Source organism: Phoenix dactylifera, unplaced genomic scaffold (genome assembly GCF_009389715.1).
Source record: "Phoenix dactylifera cultivar Barhee BC4 unplaced genomic scaffold, palm_55x_up_171113_PBpolish2nd_filt_p 000634F, whole genome shotgun sequence".
Lineage (NCBI taxonomy): Eukaryota > Viridiplantae > Streptophyta > Magnoliopsida > Arecales > Arecaceae > Phoenix > Phoenix dactylifera.
Genome location: NW_024068026.1, coordinates 93,867 through 112,566, shown reverse-complemented (window position 1 = coordinate 112,566; position 18,700 = coordinate 93,867). Strand labels below are relative to the sequence as shown.

General features: G+C 40.7%; 1 non-coding gene across 1 annotated transcript; it reads right to left on the bottom strand.

Moving 5' to 3' along the window:
* Positions 1–18,059: 18,059 nt before the first annotated feature.
* On the bottom strand, positions 18,060–18,166 carry LOC120106787. Its single transcript, XR_005508818.1, has one exon. It is a non-coding gene; the product is annotated as a small nucleolar RNA R71 (small nucleolar RNA).
* Between the last annotated feature and the right edge of the window lie 534 nt (positions 18,167–18,700).

Below are 18,700 nucleotides of genomic sequence, written 5' to 3'. Positions count from 1 at the left end.
AGCCTTCGTATCTCCCCGGGGTGCTAGCTCCCTTGCAGAGACAACTCTTGATGGCTGATATCCTCCCTACTGCAATCAACTCTTGATTGTTTTTGAGAGGAAGAACAAAGATAAAGGGAGAAGATGATAACACCCTTTGCAGCCTTTTCTATCGTTCTTGTGGTGGAAGAAGGAATCAAGGAGGAGGAGCCCACAACACCACCACCTTTTTTTTTTTTTTATGGCTTGCGGCTGATAACAAGAGGAGAATGGAGGGGCTTCACGGCACAAAAGGAGAGGGTAGAAAAAACTTCACGGCAGCCCCCTTTTTATTCCTTTTTTAAGATAAAGTTGGAGCTCCTAAAATTTAGGAGCTCCATTCTTATCCATTATTCAAGAGGAGGGGCGTGGGCCCCTCCTCCTTTTCTTCCCGTGAAATGCCAAGGGAGGGGTGTACGCCCCTCCCTCCTTATGTTACATCATGCACGCCTCCACTTGATCTAATCAAGTGGAGGTTAGGGGCTTAATCTTAGGAGGTTTAGTCTCTTTCAAAAAGGACTAACTGCACCCCTTTTTTTTTTTTTTAGAAATCCTATTCCAAGTAGGACTCTAATTTAATTTGAAATCCTAATCCAATTAGGACTTCATGAATCCCACTCCAAGTAGGACTCATGATCAAGTCCAATTAATTAAATCTAATTAATTAAATTGCAATCCGATTGCAATTATTTCTTCTTCCAACCACTAACTCTTAGCGGGTTATCCATTTATCAATCTAATTGATTATTTGAGATTCCTAATCACATTCAACCATCGGATCAGTCAATACCTCTAATGTGTGTAACCCCATAGGTTCTATTCTGACTGGTAGTGAGATATATTGCGATCTCTATCACAATATCATTGAAAACTCCTTTCAATGGGTTGAAACAATTCCAACTCAACTCATCAGGGTTCATCGACCATCAAGATGATCCCTGTGAGTCTCACCATCCACCAGTGACACCTAGCAGTATGTAGTGGCTACCCAGCAGAACAGAATGATGAACCTCTAGGTGCAGTTATCGTATGATACAGTCCTTCTATCATGGATCCCTACAGACCGGAGGTCATGGATAACTCGTCAAACTCCGTCGTCTGTCATATGTCTAGATTTATTCGACTTGAGTTCGATAGTGGAAAACTCTTTCTCCACTGTATTTACTGCCCTGGCCAAGGTCTTAGAACTCAGTCTAATAAATCACATAGGATCTCTCCTCTTCTATCAAGGTCGATAGATTCCATGTAAGTGCATACCCTACTCCTACAGTGAACTTACTGCAGCCAATCTACACTACAAGGACCCATATGGCTAGAGACCATGTATACGTGTAGTCAAACTACAATAACCTCACTGTGAGTAGCCGAAGCACCGCAGGTCAAAGGACCAGTCATACTACTGCAACATCAAGCAAGTCACTGACGAGTGGATAGACATCCAAGTGACTTCTTGTCTTGGTCACGCTCAGTACCCTTGTTCTCTAACAAGCACCTACACTATCACTTCAGTGTCCCTACACTCTGGACTCGAGTCTCGTCCATCCAGAAGAAAAGTGATCTGTGCACTGATCGGATTGATCACCGTCCTCGTGACGATCCATTGATCAGGAGCATTTAGAAATTAATCACCAATGATACATGGCTCAAATTCTCAACTCTTGAGAATATGTACCATCATCTTATTAATTTCTTGGACGATTCATAGACACATAAACAATATGAATGAAAAGATGCCCATTTATTATTCGATAATAATAAAGTCAAGTACAAATTTATGTCCTAGAATTAATAATGTGTCCGCCAGATTGGCTTCTAGGGCATACATCTAACACTACTCGCACTAATTTGGTCTTTGATGAGTTAATGGCAAATTTCTCCCACCGATCTCACTTACCTAGCCGATATGGTGAATCATGTTTTGACTAGATCACCTAATGATTCGAGCTGACCCATGCCTATAAGGATCAGTGTGATTGATTTAGGTGCCTATGAACCGGCTTGAATATAATTCTTTTTTTTAATCTGACATGGCGAAGTCAGTGGGAGGATCAAGATTAGCCGGTCCTTCTCTTCTCTATTAAATCAAATTCTCTAAAATTATTAGGTCCCTAAAATGAAATAGTTATGAAGATGACTACCTCACTGCCTCCCTTTAAATTGAATGATAATGGGTCCAGTGGTTCGATAATCATTGGAGGTGCCACACGTCTGGCGCTTATTTGCCATTGAAATTATCATCCATAATATGATAAGTCAGTTGTACTTTCTATAGGGTGATTCGGTTGGCCGAGCCACACTCGGACCTGGTCATCTGTTAGTGGGTTACACTGAATTCTGTATGTTAATGGTTGGACCTGACCAGGACTTTCAATAGAGGTGCCACACGCCTGCTGAAGAGGAACCTGGGGCAGAATTGACATTAGAAATTGTTTGGTTGAAACAATTGGTAAAGAACCTATCCATAGATGCACATGGGTTGGCCGAGCCACACTCGGGCCCATATGCGATCTGTGTGGATTCCAGTGCATACTAAAGGATTAGGGTAATTCTTCGGATTAAAGGTAGTGGCTATCAATTCGAATAAAATAGTAGAAGAACCTCTAGACTAAAGTCCAAGTCTTTAGGTTTAATTAATTTGTATACTAATAGTGTTATGTTTTTCCTTTTATGCAGAAATGACCATAAATTTATCACTCCGATCGCTATTGGATAGTGATAAGATGACAAGACTAAATTTTAATAACTGGCATAGAAAGTTGAAAATTGTTCTAGAGCACGAGCGAATTTTGTACGTTTTGACAGATCCGGCACCTGAGCAGCCTGCTCCGAATGTACGGAGAGCGGTCTGAGACACTTACCTGAAGTGGCTCAATGACCGAACCATGGTCTGTTGCATTATGCTAGTTGCTATGAATGACGAGTTCAGTCACAGGTTCGAGAATACTCAGCTAGAATATATGCTTCAAATGTTGAATGAGTCTTTTGGCATTTCCGACGATGTTGAAAGGCACAAGACTAGTTGTGCGATTTTCAGCACTCGAATAAAGGATGGGGTCTTAGTTACTGATCATGTACTGTACATGATCAAGTTGATTGAGCGCCTGAATAAGCTCGGATTTTTTCTGCACGATCAGTTGGGAAAGGATTCGATACTGAATTTCTTGCCTACATCTTACCGCCCATTCCTTACTCATTTTAGAATGACAAAGCCTGCAGTGAATTACCACGGATTGCTGGAATTACTGCAGACCTTTGAGAAGGATCATCAGCTCCAGAAGGAGTCGGTGCATGTGGTGGAATCTTCAAGAGGGCGTCGTCCCTTTAAGAAAGGGAAAAAGGAAAATAAAACTAAAAATAAGAAGGTGCAACGTGCTAAGACATCTCAGCAAAATCAGACTAAGAACATCAAAGCTGACTAGAGTGAGGCAGAATGCTTCTATTTGTGATAATTCAACCTAGGTATTAGATACTGATAGTCCTTTTAACATTTGCAATTTATTGCGGGGACTTCAGGTTAGTGAGAGATTTGGAAACAGCAAAAGATTTTTGAATGTTGGAGATGGAAGATCTGTTCCAGTTCTAGCTTTAAGAGGCCTTAAACTTGTTTTCAATTCTCATATAATTGTCTTGAGTGATTGTCACTATTGTCCATCGTTCTTACTGAATGTGATTTCTGTAGGCCTATTGGCCATAAACGGTTATAAAATTTCAATAAAGAAATTTTTTTGTGATATCATTATGAATGGTGTTACTGTAATGAATGGACGATTGAATAATAGCATCTACTTGTTATCACAACCTGTTAATGTAATGTACACATCAAGAAAGCGCCCTAGAATAGATAGTGTCTCCGATGTCTACTTTGGCACTGTAGGTTAGGTCACATTAATAAGAAAAGGATAAACATGTTAACTCAAGAGGGTATCTTCAAAGTTGATGGTTGTGAATTATTAACAACCTGCGCGTTCTGTCTTCTTGGAAAGATGACCAAGTCACCTTTTACTAAAAAAAGTGAACAAGCTAATGATATTTGAGCCTTGTACATTCTGATATATGTGGGCCCATGAGTACAAAAGCAAGAGGAAGATATTTCTATTTCATTACATTTACAGACGACCTATCTAGGTATGGGTATGTCTATCTTAAGAAACATAACTCTGAATCGTTTGAAATGTTCAAACAATTTCGTAATGAAGTAGAGAAACAAACTGGAAAGAGTATTAAAACTCTTCGGTCAGACCGAGAAGGTGAATATCTCACCAGTGAATTCATGACATATCTAGGGAAGAATGAAATTCTCTCTTAGTGGACTCCTCCTAGGATACCGCAATATAATGGAGTGTCAGAAAGGAGAAATCGAACTTTGTTAGATATGATTCGATCCATGATGGGCTTTGCTAGTCTGCCAATATCCTTCTGAGGATATGCACTCAAAATGGCTTGTTATATTCTTAATAAAGTTTCGAGTAAGTCTGTGACTAAAACACTATATGAGATGTGGACAGGACATAAACTAGTACTCACTCATCTTAGGGTTTGGGGGTGTCTGGCTTACGTTAAATGTTTGAAAGTAAATAAACTTGAGGCTAGGTCTGACATATTATTTCTACCTTGCTGAGGAACAAAAGTTGTTCGTCAGCAATAGTGCTATTTTCTTGAAGAAGAAATTCCTTGAAGAAAGAACTAATGGCTCTAATATAGAACTTGAGAAAGTTCGACAAGTAGAAAAATCGACACCATCCATTAAACCTTTAGAGTCTGATTTGACTAGATCAAACCCAGAAACCGTTATAGAGGCATCTTTGAGGCGATTTGGTAGAGTACTACGTCAGCCGGACAGATACTACGGTTTCTTGGTCCGGGACAGAATTCCTGTTGAACTCGATGAGAATGATGAGGATCTAATCACTTATATGGATGCTATGCAGAGGTATGACTTTGACAACTGGCTTGATGCTATGCAGTCTGAAATAGAGTCCATGAAGGTTAATAATGTGTGGACATTGGTTGACCCACTTGAAGGGATAAAACCCATAGGGTGTAAATAGATTTACAAAAAAAAAGAGGCGCAGACGGAAAGGTAGAGACCTACAAAGCCCGTTTGGTTGCCAAAGGATATCGTCAATGTTATGGTATTGACTATGACGTTATGGTGTTGACTGTGACGCAATATTTTCCCCCGTGGCAATGCTCAAATCCATTCGGATTATGCTTGCAATAGCAGCACATTTCGATTATAAAATCTGGCAAATGGATGTGAAAACCACTTTCCCAAATAGAGAGTTGGAAAAAGAGTTGTATATGATGCAACATGAAGGTTTTACATCTGCAAAAGAGTCTAAAGTGTGCAAGCTTCAGAAGTCCATATATGGATTAAAGCAAACTTCTTGGAGTTGGAACATATTTTTTGATAAGGTGATCAAAACATATGACTTCATTAAGAATGAAGAAAAATCTTGCATATATAAATGGGCTAATGGTTCGGTGATTATATTTCTTATTTTATATGTGGATGATATTCTCTTAATCAGGAATGATATCCTTGCATTACAGGAAATAAAAGTTTGGCTTTCATCACAATTCTCCATGAAGGATTTGGGAGAAGCATCCTACATCCTAGGGATGAAGATCTATAGAGATAGATTTAAAAGATTTTTGGGTTGTCCCAATCCACGTACATAGATACCATGCTGAAGAGGTTCAGCATGATAAATTCCAAGAAAGGCTATCTTCCGATAGGCCATGAAATTCATCTCTTTAAAAAGAATTATTCGACAACTCCTCAAGAGAGAGAATGTATGAATAGGATTCCATATGCTTCGACAGGAGGATCTATTATGTACGCCATGATATGTACCAGATCAGACATGGCATACTCAGTAGGAGTAGTGAGTAGATACTAGTCTGATCCAGGTAACAACCACTAGAAGGTTGTGAAAATCATTCTTAAGTATTTGAGAAATACTAAGGACTAGTGGCTAGTCTACGGAGATGCTGACTTGAAACTAGTAGGATATACTGATTCTAGTTTTCAGTCAGATCAAGAAGATAGTAAAAGTATGTCGGGATATGTTTTTACCCTGAAAGGTGGTGCTGTCTATTGAAAAAGTTCCAAGCAGCATATTATGGCTGATTCAATGTGCGAGACAGAGTACATTGCTGCATCCGATGCCGTCAAGAAAGCTGTATGGTTGCGAAAGTTCATCACCGAGCTTGGAGTGGCACCCTCCATTGATGGTCGAGTTCCATTTTTCTACGATAGTACTGGAGCCATTGCTCAAGCAAAGGAACCAAAGGCACATCAGCGGATCAAGCACATTCTGCGTCGGTATCATCTTTTTCGTGAGATAGTAGAACGAGATGACATAGATCTTCAGAAGATCGAAGGAAAGAAAAATCTGGCCGACCCATTTACTAAAGTCTTCGGCATGAAGGAGTTCAATTATCATAAGTCGAAGATGGGTATATGATAATGTACCGATTGGCTTTAGTCCAAGTGGGAGTTGTTAGGAATTGTATCCTAAAAGTCAATCGTCAACTTGTTGATGTTTGAGATGTATATGAATTAATAAATAATAAAAGTTATTTGACATTTTTCATTGCATATTTTGTACATCTTTATGAACTCATGTAATGTGATGAAGTCCTTAAGACTCTTATAAATGATAAAGGAGGATTTATCTACAAGTCCTTAAACCCATTTGCGACCAAATGATACGTTATTACTAGGACAATGGCATTATCAAGTATAGATCGTTGTGTGCCATATTTGTTGGTTGTCCTCTTAACCAAGGAGTGTAGGGACACTAGTATGCCACACAGGTGAAGTGTAGGAGTACATTTCACTGAATATGATCTGATCTGGAACACTCTACTATCAGGAGATGTTTCGAGTGGATATGGGTATAAGTGTTCCTTTAACCTGAGATCGCCATGGTGACTAGCAAGCAACTCACTATACTTTGGTATCGGACTATCTGAATTTTTAATTAAGTGATGAAAGTGTTCTGGGTATAGTCAAGTACTTGCAAAGTCGATGTGTAAGTCAAGAAGGGATTGACCCTTTCTAGTGACAGAAGATAATGTTCTTGTGTTCAATTTAGCAAAAGCTTAGCCAGGATAATCCATGTGAGGAGTCACAGGATTTGTAAAGTTGAAACATATTTTGGATGAACTAATTAAAGAGTTGAAAGTGAACTCTGAAGTCATCCTATACATTCAGAGTCATATGTATGAATTATACGGCAACCATAGTCCAAGGGTTCTTGAATATTGCTTTGCAATCATTTGGCCTATCCGGACGTCGGATACCATTGCTAGATGGTCATTTCGATTAGTACAGAAAGTTGTCTTGTGCTACCAGCTTAGGTTCGAACCTATGGGGTCACATGCATAGAAGTTTCTAGGTTGATCAAATGGCTGATAGATGATTAAGAATCATCCAAGGTACATTGGTCAATTCGATTGATAAATTATCCTAAGCAAAGATTGCAGTAAAATAATTATTGAATTATTGAAGGATTAATTAGCAATTAGATTGCTAATGAACTCAATTTGATTGAAAGATTGGGCTTAGGTTGAGCCAAATTAAATAAGATTCAATTTGAGCTACATCAGGGTTTAATCTAATTGGATTGGGTTCGACCCAAGTAGATTGGGCTTGACCAAATTGATGGGACTTGACCAAATTGGATTAGACCTGACCCGAGTCAATTAGAAGTCCTTATTTGATAAGAAATCTAAGTCCAAAAAAAAATGCAGAATTTTTGGGAGTTCTAAAGTTCAGAAAAATTCTGAGATTGGGCCGCGCACATCTTCTCCTTCCTCTCCTTCATCACCATCCTCATCTTCTCGAAGAACAATCAAAGGTTGAGTGATTCGAAAGAGAAAAGTTCAGCCATTGCAGCACCTCTGCGCGAGCTAGCACTCCCACAGTTGTCAATCTTCCTGAAGCTTCGCGTGGATGATCCATATAGGCCGGACGCGTGTACAGCTACAGAGCGTGATCAAGGAGTCATCAAAGGCTTCCAGCGAATCAGGTATGAGATTTGATCTCATTAGAAATTAAGACTAGATATTAATATGGTTGCTGAAATTTTAGGGTTGCTGAAATTTCAGAATTGTATGTTAAGACATACAATCATAGTTTCATATCTTACATAAACATTTAAATCCTGGTATTTATTTTTATGGTAGAGATTAGATCTCAAGCATGCATAAAAATTAAAGAGTTTAATTTTTAATTGCTTCCACTGATTTCTAAAAAAATTTTAAAATCATGCATGCTACCCTACAAGGGTTCCTTTCAGCTAATGTGATGCAGGAGCATCCTCTTTGGGCGTGGAGTATTGGCTCTAGTTCCTTGGGCATGGAGATTGAGTTCCCTCCTTGGGTGTGCACGAAGTTATATGGGGTTCAAAGAGTTTCAATATCAATCATGTTGAGCCCAATTGAATCATGGGGTGAGCGTGGAAATAGAGCCCAACTATGAAGCACCAAATCACCATGAGTTAAGTCTATTATTGAGCCATAAGTCCAACATTAGGTGTCAAGTCATATTGGGTCATGTACGGAGAATTTAGCTTAGTCGTGTGAGTGAAATTGAGTCCAAGTTGTGGTGAGATTAAGTCCTTATAATAAGTGAAATTAGTTCACAATTGATTAGGGCCTTCAATGCTTAATTAGGCTGATTTTCAAGCGTGAAAGGGTCTTAGATTGTGTGGGATTTCTCCATGTGTCCCACGGAAGAAGTCGTAGTGGTACTAGGAGAAGGACCATGCGGCAAGGGGGACTAATCCTAGTTGGACTAGGAATTGGTATGCGGTTGGAGTTATCCTTTTAATCTCCAACCCGCACACAGTCTAGGGGTGGCACTTGTCCAACCCTTAGTTGGCAAGGGGATTAGGAAGTTTATCTTCTGATTTATTTGATTTTTAGCCGGATCTATTTTTAGTTAAGTCCTTATTAGGTTAGGAGTTTTCTAAAATTCTATTGTCAATATTTATCTCTTGCCAACCTCTCTCTATAAAAGAGGAGGTATAATGACTCAATAAATCAACAAAATTTTTGAGAAATTTTTGAGTATTTAAATGTTCTTCAGTGGGGAGAGAATCTTCTACGTGCTTGGTGAGACTCCAAGAAAAATTAGAGAAGAAGCTGAGACTCCTTCCTCTCAATGGGTTGGATCGTTTGGAGGTGAGACTCTTCCATTAGTCCAATAGTTATCCTTTTTATTTCTACTTTAATTATCTTGTTCTCTGTAGTTTTCATCAACATCAGATCCTACTCTATTCATCTATACCATCTACATAATTTTTAGACTTTAGTGTCCACCTCGAAATCTAAACAATTCAACCGCACCATCAAATCAGCTTTTCCCTTCTAGCCGCTGCCACCCAATCCAAATCAATTTTCCAACCCATCCTCTTCCTTCTTCCTTTCATCCACGTGAAGCCCTAGCCTCCATTACCTCTGAAGAAGAAAAAAGAAAAGAGAGAGAGAGAGAGAGAGAGAGAGAGAGAGAGAGACCATCATCTAAGGTTCAAGATCCTTTGCCATATCTGGCCTGCACCAGTTTGGTATCAGAGTAAAGATCGCCATGAGTACTCACAGCGGACGCCCCTACAGTATGGAAAGGCAACTTGCTGAAGCTGCATGAACTCACCCAGTAAGTGGCTACCTTGAATCGGAAGGGGGACACCATTTGGGATTGCCTCTTCTCTGAGCAAAATCATGAAGGAGATGGCCCCGACGTTGCTGAACCTGCAGAAAATTCAGACGTGTCGTTTGATGGAGAGCCCGACGTTGAGGCCTTTTTCCCTAGGGTCTTCCACCCCAACGACACCCTAGAGGACACCGAGCCCCTCCCCCAAATAATCCTCGCATGGGGATTAATTTTGGGAACCCCTATGTGCAGCAAAATCAGTGAGAGCGCAACGACTCCAACGAAGCCATGAAGTGGGTTCGTGTAGAGTTTGCCGACTACAGCAGAAGTATGGATCCAACCCACTTCTAGGATTGGCTGATGTCCCTTGAAGACTACTTCGATTGGTTTAGTATCTCCAACAAAGTCAAGGTATGATTTTGTCGGGTCACCCCTGCACACGTTGCGACAATCGCAACGAAAACATATGAGCGAGGTCGTTCATCACATGAATGTCCTAGAAAAGGTAGATTTCAAAAAAATTCTGAGTTCTCTAACTCAAAAAATTAAGAGATCTAAGAAAAGATTAAAATTAAAAAACTTGATTAATTTCAAATCTACAATAACGAATTGTAAAGATCCTATCTTTACCTTTGAGTGGATAGATCTTCACCGCTATTTGATGATTGATGGTGTCACGCCCCCGACCCGAAATCGCAAGCCGGGGGCGCGCCAACCGCTGCACACCTATACAAAACTCTCCCCACGAGCATGCAAGGCATCTTAACCAAACATCTCAATTATATAAATCTAAAATAATTAAACTAAATAAAAATGCAATTCTTATTCCATTGACTAACTCAAGTCATAAAGTCTCACGGTTCTAAATATGCAGCGGAACAATAATTTACCAATATGCAAAACTTAGTTCTTAAAATAACAAAACCTTACAATGTCTAACAATCATAATAAATGTCCAAGATAACAGTTCAACTTAAATAACCCTAATCTAAGATAGCTTGCGCCACAATCCTTCTAGTCGCTCTTCCATTTTGGAACCCCAATAGACTAGTTCTCGAAATTTATAAAACAACAAGAAATTGTATAATGAGCTAACAACCCAGTAAGTAATGAACACTCTAGCTAGATAAATCGGGCAATAATATGTAGAAAATAAATATATATACAGTTTTAAGGTACAAGTCAAATATTTCTTATCTTCTTAAGATTCTTTTCACGGTTTCGAGATTCTTTCACATATTCAATTCATCTTGTCGATCCTGAACTATGACCACATATTTTCTGTGGCAGGGTCATCAACACGAACTAATCTTCTTGTGGTGAGTCCTTCGAGACAGTCAATGGCCAACATATCTGCCCTCATTGGCGGGGTCCTCAACATAGCCAAGTCAAAGTTCAATTAGTTCTCTATTTCATATTTCAGTTATAAAAACATGCAATGTCAAATCCAAATATCGTTCATATCTTCAATTCTTTCAATTTATTAGACTCAACTCAACAGTCAGAAACTATGACCACATGTTTCCTGTGGCAGGGTCATATCACCGACTAATCTTCTTGCAGTACCAATGTATTAGCCTCCATTGGCAGGGTCCTCAACATAGTTCGACTGCGAGTCTAAATCTATTTCATATTATTATCTTTTCTCACATTATGTTCAGTGTTCCAAACCAAAAGGTACAATGTGATCGGTTATTTCAATTTCAAAAATAAACTACGCAATAGCACGTATCCTGTCAGATAGTGATTACGGTTGTCGGTCCATAGGGATTGGAGAATAAGTTATTTTTCTTTAAAAATAAATCAAGAAGAAGAATTTGCTAACTTGATTTAACTAAATTAATCTATGAGTATGAATTAGAATTTATCATAGTAAATGGATCTAGGGTTTGGAGTCCACCGCATAGCATTGCATCAGGGTCTGTGTTCTTATTTTTTTTTTTCTTTTGGAGAGGCATGCAAATTGGCTACAAGCCTTTTAAAATAAAAACATAAAGAGTTTTAGGAAGATCCATCTTAGGTATAGCAAAAGTGTCTACCTAATTATGCTAACCTAGAGTGCAGTACACCTCATTTTTCTAGGCATGGATCATCTTAAACTACTTTAGCAAACATGAATAGTAAATAGCATGTTCAAAGTTTAAACATCATGAAAAATTTTTTCATTGATAATAAGAATTTAAACAAGCTCCAAAAAATTAAAAAAGTAAGAACTACAAATGTCCTGTTACATTGCTAGGGCTTCATCCAGCCCTAGATTAGATGTTTAGCTGCGCATGGCTTCCTGACGACCTCTCATCTTCATAAAAAAATAAATAAATACCCTTCCGCTCCCGTTCTGCTGAGTGCTCTGCTCCCAGCGTAAAACTCCTCTGTCCTCCCCTCCCCCCTTATGAAGAACTCTCCTCCCTTTTATATCCTTCCTGACCGTGGAGGATCGGATTTTTTTATTTTGAGGGAGGATATGCAGGTGATGGATCCGCGGATGAGTAGCTGGATTGGAAGACGCCAATGCTGCTCCAACGCGAAGGACGATGTGGGCGATGAGAGGATTCTGTGCTGGCTCTCATCTAGACACGCGGGGCAGGGGAGCTTCCATTTGGCTCGGGATTTGGATGGATCACGGAAGACCGTTGGGACTTGGTTCCAAAGCAAAGAAATTCGGAAGAAAAGATCACGGGCATGGTGAAATGCTGGGACGCAATCCTCGGAGAGGATGGATTCAACCCGAATGGGAGGAAGGTTGCGGATGCTTGCATGATTTCAGAGGTTGAGTGCGAACGGGAGGAATCCAGGAGAAGATCCGAGAGAAGATCAAATCTGGAACAAGAAATCTGGGAAGACGAGGGTGATCATATGCAGGGTGCTCACGGGATGCTCGGACGCGGTTGAATTCGAACGGGAGGGATCCGGAGGCGATCAAAGATTGGATACGGTTGAGCTGGGAGATAGGCTCTATTTTGAAACAGGGGGAAAACATGTGGATTTGAGCCATGAGCTGGGATGCTGGGATACGAACGAGATGTGAGTTATTCGTGGAAGGAGATTTGAGAGGATAAGCTTGGGAGCTATCAGGAGAAGGTGAAGATGCTGGGACTAAATCCACAAAGAGGATGGATTCTAGAATCAACTGGGAGAAAATCCTTGAGCGTGGAAGGAAAAAATCTACGTGGAATGGATCCTTGAAGCAGTGAGAATGATGCTGAAATGTGAGAGGATCTCGGAGGTTGGTGGGTGGCTGGAAGTTGAGCTTTGAATCGTAGAAGCAGGGGAGGGAAATGACGTGGGTTATGGAACTCCCATGGATCATGCGGCTTGTTCCGAAACAGGGAAAGAGAAGAGAAAAAAAATGATGTGGAAGATGAATACGGGCGTGAGGGATGATATGTGAATTTTATTTTTTTTAGAAAGGTGGTTGGGGTCCACTCGGGTAGGTTGGGAGGGTTTTGTTCTGAATCTAAAATAAAAAAAGTTTGGATACGTGGAGAAAATGGAAGAGGCCTCTGTTTTGCTAAGTTGGGAAGCTTGGTGCACACGAAAAATATGACGTGGAAAAAGGAATGGGTAGCTTCATGCACATGTGGAAGAAAGTAATCCACACATGGAACAGATTGGGACTAATTTGTGAATGGGATGACTCGACCTGCACACATTAGACTAGATCAATATAGAAAATCAATCAAACTTGAATAATTTATCTAAAATGAAATGATGAAGGAAACACATTTTTCTATGTTTAAATCCAAAGTATGTGCATAAAAATAATAATAAGTGCTATGTAAAATAGATTAATTTATACATTATTTAGCATTTATCACACCTCCAAACCTACATTTTGCTAGTCCTCGAGCAAAATGAAAAGAAATTAACTCACTTTCGCAGGAATTGCGATTGCATTTACCGTATGCAATAAGGCTTTAAACCCCTAGGTGGCCCTAGTGGACGAGTTTTGTCTCGTAAGAATTTTCAGTGAAGATACCCACAAACTTCAATCTTAAAATAAGTCTCTCTCTTTTTTTTTTATTATTTATTTATTTATTATTATTATTTTTTATTATTATTATTAAAATCTAATCTAAGATACATAAATGATAAGTGTTACGGGGGAACTTAGCCACCATGCCCCACGTGACCGGCACGCGCGCCCAGGAAGACTACGGCTGCCCCTTGATCCAGCAATCCGACCTCGGGTCGGATATCTTCGGCTCCGCAGCCCGACCCCGAGTCGGCCGCCCCTTGATCCAGCAATCCGACCTCGGGTCGGATATCTTCGGCTCCGCAGCCCGACCCCGAGTCGGCTGCCCCTTGATCCAGCAATCCGACCCCGAGTCGGCAATCTCTCGACAACAACAGACTGTTCCTCTGAGGCACGCCGCGGCCCCCTGCTCCACTACTCCCTGCAACGGCCGTATCCGGCGCTGCCCCACGATCCCCTGTAACAGCCGTACAAAGCGGAGCTCCACTATGCCCTGCCATGGCTGTACCCAGCGCTGCCCCACGACGCCCTGTAACGGCCATGTCAGTGGCAGCCCCATCGTGCCACACGATGACGAATCCCCGGAAAAACCCCCCAGCCTGATATATATGAGGCTGGGGGGAAGGGGGAGGGTAAGATATATCTTCCAGAGTATCATCTCACCTGCTACCTTCTCCTTCTCCTTCTCCTTCGATCTCCTCTGACTTGATCGTCGGAGGGCCCCCACTACCCCGGTGGTGGTGCGAGGCTTGCTTGCAGGTTTCACGGCGGAGGGCGGAGCGCAACCAAAGCAACTCAAAGGGAACCCCGTTCACACCGCTGTGCCAATCGTTCTCGGTTTGGACCACCAGCAACAGTTGGCGCTAGAGGAAGGGACGGATCTCAGAGCGATCGTAATGGCACGGCGAGGTGGTCGTGGAGCTTCCAATGCTTCTGGTCGCGGGGCCTCTCGCGCCTCCGGCCGGGAGGCCGCTGCATCTCCAACACACTCTCAGCAACACTCCACCACCCCACCGCCCATTCAGACGGTCGAAGCCGCCCAGTTCGACCAGCTAGCCCAGCAGGTTCGCACCCTCGCGGAGGCGGTGCAAAATCTGCAGGGTGCGATGTCCCGAGCGCCGCACCGGGCTCAGGAGCCACTGCTCCCTGAGCGCTCGCCTGTCCTCCTCAACCCGCGCTCCTTCCTCTCCCATGGGGAGGAGCGCCGGCGCGAGGAGGATTCTCGGGCACGGTCTATTCTGCCGGGTGATGAGAGTACAAAAGTGAAATTTTCATATTATCTTAATTAGTATTATAGTTAATTTTTATTAATAAAATTAATTAATTAATGTTTTATTTGTGCTTGAGTGAAATTCATCCAAGAAACCCAGTAACTCTGGATTTGAACCCAATGCCTGGCAGCCCAAGCTCAATAAATTTTCCAAACATCCACAGCATGGGGGCTTTGAATTTTTCTAATTTTCCAACCGACCGTGGAAACGGACTTTTTAATTCCAAGCATCATGGCATCTCATCCAAGGGACCTAAACCAAATCCAAGGGACTTAAATCAGACCCAAGAGACCTAAGCTAAACTAGCTCTTCAATTCCAAATGGCATCTTATTAGCATCTTTTCGTTTCCCCTGTTCTTCCCAGTTCATCCAAGCGAGGAGCCGACGGAAGAGAAGCGAGGAAAGCAGTCATCGGGAGGAGAAGAGTCCCAAGTCTCATCCGCTCCCAAACCGGCTCTTTCTTGCATCCCACCTTAGCAACTCCCCAACGAACAGAGTACGCGTGAGGAGCTTCCCATCGTCTTCCAACCGTCCGTGGCTCTCAACGGCAGCAAGGGAACTCCAAAGCCAATCCATCCGTTCGCATCCCTGCAGCCGAAGAGTCCCAAGCATTCAAATCCCAGCTTCATCCGCTCCCAGCAGCGTCCGTTCGCATCCCGCCTCAACAACCCCCCATCCGTTCCTGCAGCCGAAGAGTTTCAAGCAATTGAAACCATCCGCAATCCTCCAGCGTCCTTCTGTCTTCCCTTCAACATGCTGAAGGCGTCTATAAAAGAGGGGGAGAGCCATCCGGAGGAGCCATCTGGTGGAGGAGAACCAGCCGCACGGATTCATTCCTACACAGGCGGACGGGAGAGGAAGAGGAGGAGGTTCTATCGGCATTATTCCCAGTTCGGGCGAGAAAGGGAGGAAGGAGGAGGACACGGAGAGGAGGAATCCAAACAACAGCAGTCCTTCTTCCGATCTTTCCAGCCGGGCGAGGGAGGAGAGGAGCTAGCCGGGTGAGAGGAGGAGGAGACGCGAGAGAGAAGAGAAAACAGAGCACTCTGTTTTCTCAACCAAAGGAAAAAAAAAAAAAAGAAAAAGGGATTTATGCTTATTTTATTTATTCTATGCTAATCCTTTTTATGAAAATGTTTGCATCTCATATGGATAGCTAAATTTCTTTAAGCTAAGGCTAGGGAAAAGCCTAGCATTCTCTTCATGTATTTCCTTTAATCATCAATTGGATTTTAATGTTTTTGATTTGATTTATGGTGCAGTAGATTGATAGAAAATATTTCAAACTTATATATTTTCTTTGATTTGTTATTTCCCCCGGGTATAACAGATGCTTAGAAATCCCTGTAGTTTAAAATAGAATTACTGTAATGCTGCCCATAAAACTAAATCTATTTAACTGAGATAATAGATGATTTTAGGAAAAACATGATGAAGTGCTAGGCTGAATCCTGATGCCTTAGTTATATTTTGTTAATCCGAATATTATTTAGCCTTTAGTTTTTGTTCACTGTCAAATCCCTATGGATTCGATCTCGGACTCACCGAGAATATTATTTTGCTACACCCTATACTTGGGGTATCCTACGTTTAATTTTCTTTTTAAAAGAGCAAGATTAAAATCGTAGCAAGTTTTTGGCGCCGTTGCCGGGGATTTGCAACGTGCGATCGAGAACAAGGCTGAAAATTTCAACTCTTTATTTCTAGTTCTTCAATTTTTCTTTATTTTTAACACAGCTATTTCAAATCTTTTCCGATTCAAGGGCGACACAAAGCAGGACCAGTAACGAGGAAGATCAAGATCACATTTTTGGATTCCCGGAGTGAACGAACTCCGGCCGTGAGTATTTAAATTAATTTTCCTGTTTTGCTCATACTAGTCCTATTTTTCCTAGATTATAATTTTACTCTTATTTTAAAAAAAGTTAAAAAAATATTATTAATTAAAATAATAAAATAATAAATAAATAAAAAGAAAAAAAAATTTTAGCTAGTTTGCTTGATCAACTATTCAAATGCAATTTAATGACATGACATAAAATGATAAAAATCTTCTTGATTGTTGCATATAGTATAAAGCATTTGCATAAAATAATCTAAGGGCTGAACCCATTAACAAGATAAGGTCGGGATTTCATTACTCGTCCTTAGCCCAAAAATCATCCAAGTGCATAAATATCCTAAGCCTAATTAAAATCAACTAGACGTTGGCCCCTAAGGATAATCGAGCTCAATAGGACGAAGACCACTGAAAGTTGCACCAATTTCGCTCTATGACCCCGGTCGATGTCTAGGCAAGCTTTGTCCCTTTAAGTGATTAAAGGGAGACAGTTTCTGTTCGAGGAAAGTGGGTTTTAAGTGGGACCTTTGCTATACGCATCGTGACCCCTCCACTTACCTGGGAGCTTACCTGGTCGACTAGGTTATTAGACCGGATTGGAGGCTTAAGTGTACTCTTCAACCCAGTTAGGAGCTGTCTAGAATTTTTAGGAAAACCTTAGAAATTGTTGGGTGATGCATGTTTTAATTAAACTTTTGTTTTGCTGTATTAGGGTGTTTGTGTAAAAAAAAAAAAAAAAATAATAATAATAAAATAAAATAAAAAATAATAAAATAAAAAACTTAGTATATGCGGTTGTGGCAAAGAGATAAAACGAATAGATTATTTCGAGTTGAATCAAAAGATAAAAATTTAATTATTCAAAATTCAAATAATCAAATGGAAGATAATGGTAGTAATCAGGGAGATAATGAATTTCAGGATGACTTACCTATTAGAACGCTTCGTGATTATCTACAACCCGCTAGGACCAGTACCCCATCCTGTATGGTTATTCCTACTGCTGCGGGAGCTTTTGACATGAAACCAGGAATAATCCAATTACTTCCAAAATTTCATGGACTTGACTCAGAAAGTCCCTATTTGCACCTAAAAGAATTTGATGAAGTATGTTCAACACTTCAATTTAATAATATCAATGAAGAGGTAGTGAAGCTTAAGTTATTTCCTTTTTCTTTAAAGAAAAAAGCTAAGTCATGGTTACACTCCTTAAGGCCTAGGACCATAGCTACCTGGCAAGAAATGACAAGAGAATTTTTAAAGAAATTCTTCCCAACACATAAAACAAACACACTTAGAAGAAATATCATGAACTTTGCACAAAAAGATGGAGAAACATTTTTTCAGTGTTGGGAAAGATTTAAGGACCTTCTCCTTGCTTGCCCACATCATGGATACGAAATTTGGAGAATCATCAGTTTCTTTTATGATGGTTTGACCTCCAATATGAGACAATTTGTGGAAATGATGTGTAATGGTGAATTTATGAATAAGGAACCAGAGGAAGCCTGGGACTATTTTGATCTGTTGGCAGAAAATGCACAGGCCTGGGATACAACAGATAAGAACGAGAAACCTCAAAAATCGACTAATACTAAAGGAGGAATGTATCATGTTAAAGAAGAAAATGATGTAAATTTAAAGATTGCTAATCTAACTAGGAAGGTTGAAGCCATTGAATTAAGCAGAGCCAATACAGGAAAGACACCTACTATAGATGAAAGTATTTGTGAAATCTGTGAGAGTAATGCACACTTAACCAAGGATTGTCCTACAATCCCCGCCTTCCAAGAAGTGTTGCATGATCAAGCGAATTTCACAAATGCTTATAAGAGACCATTTCCTGAAACATATAATCCTAGTTGGCGAAACCATCCTAATTTTAGTTGGAGACATGGACCCACTGCCAATGAATCTCAAGGGAATTCCAT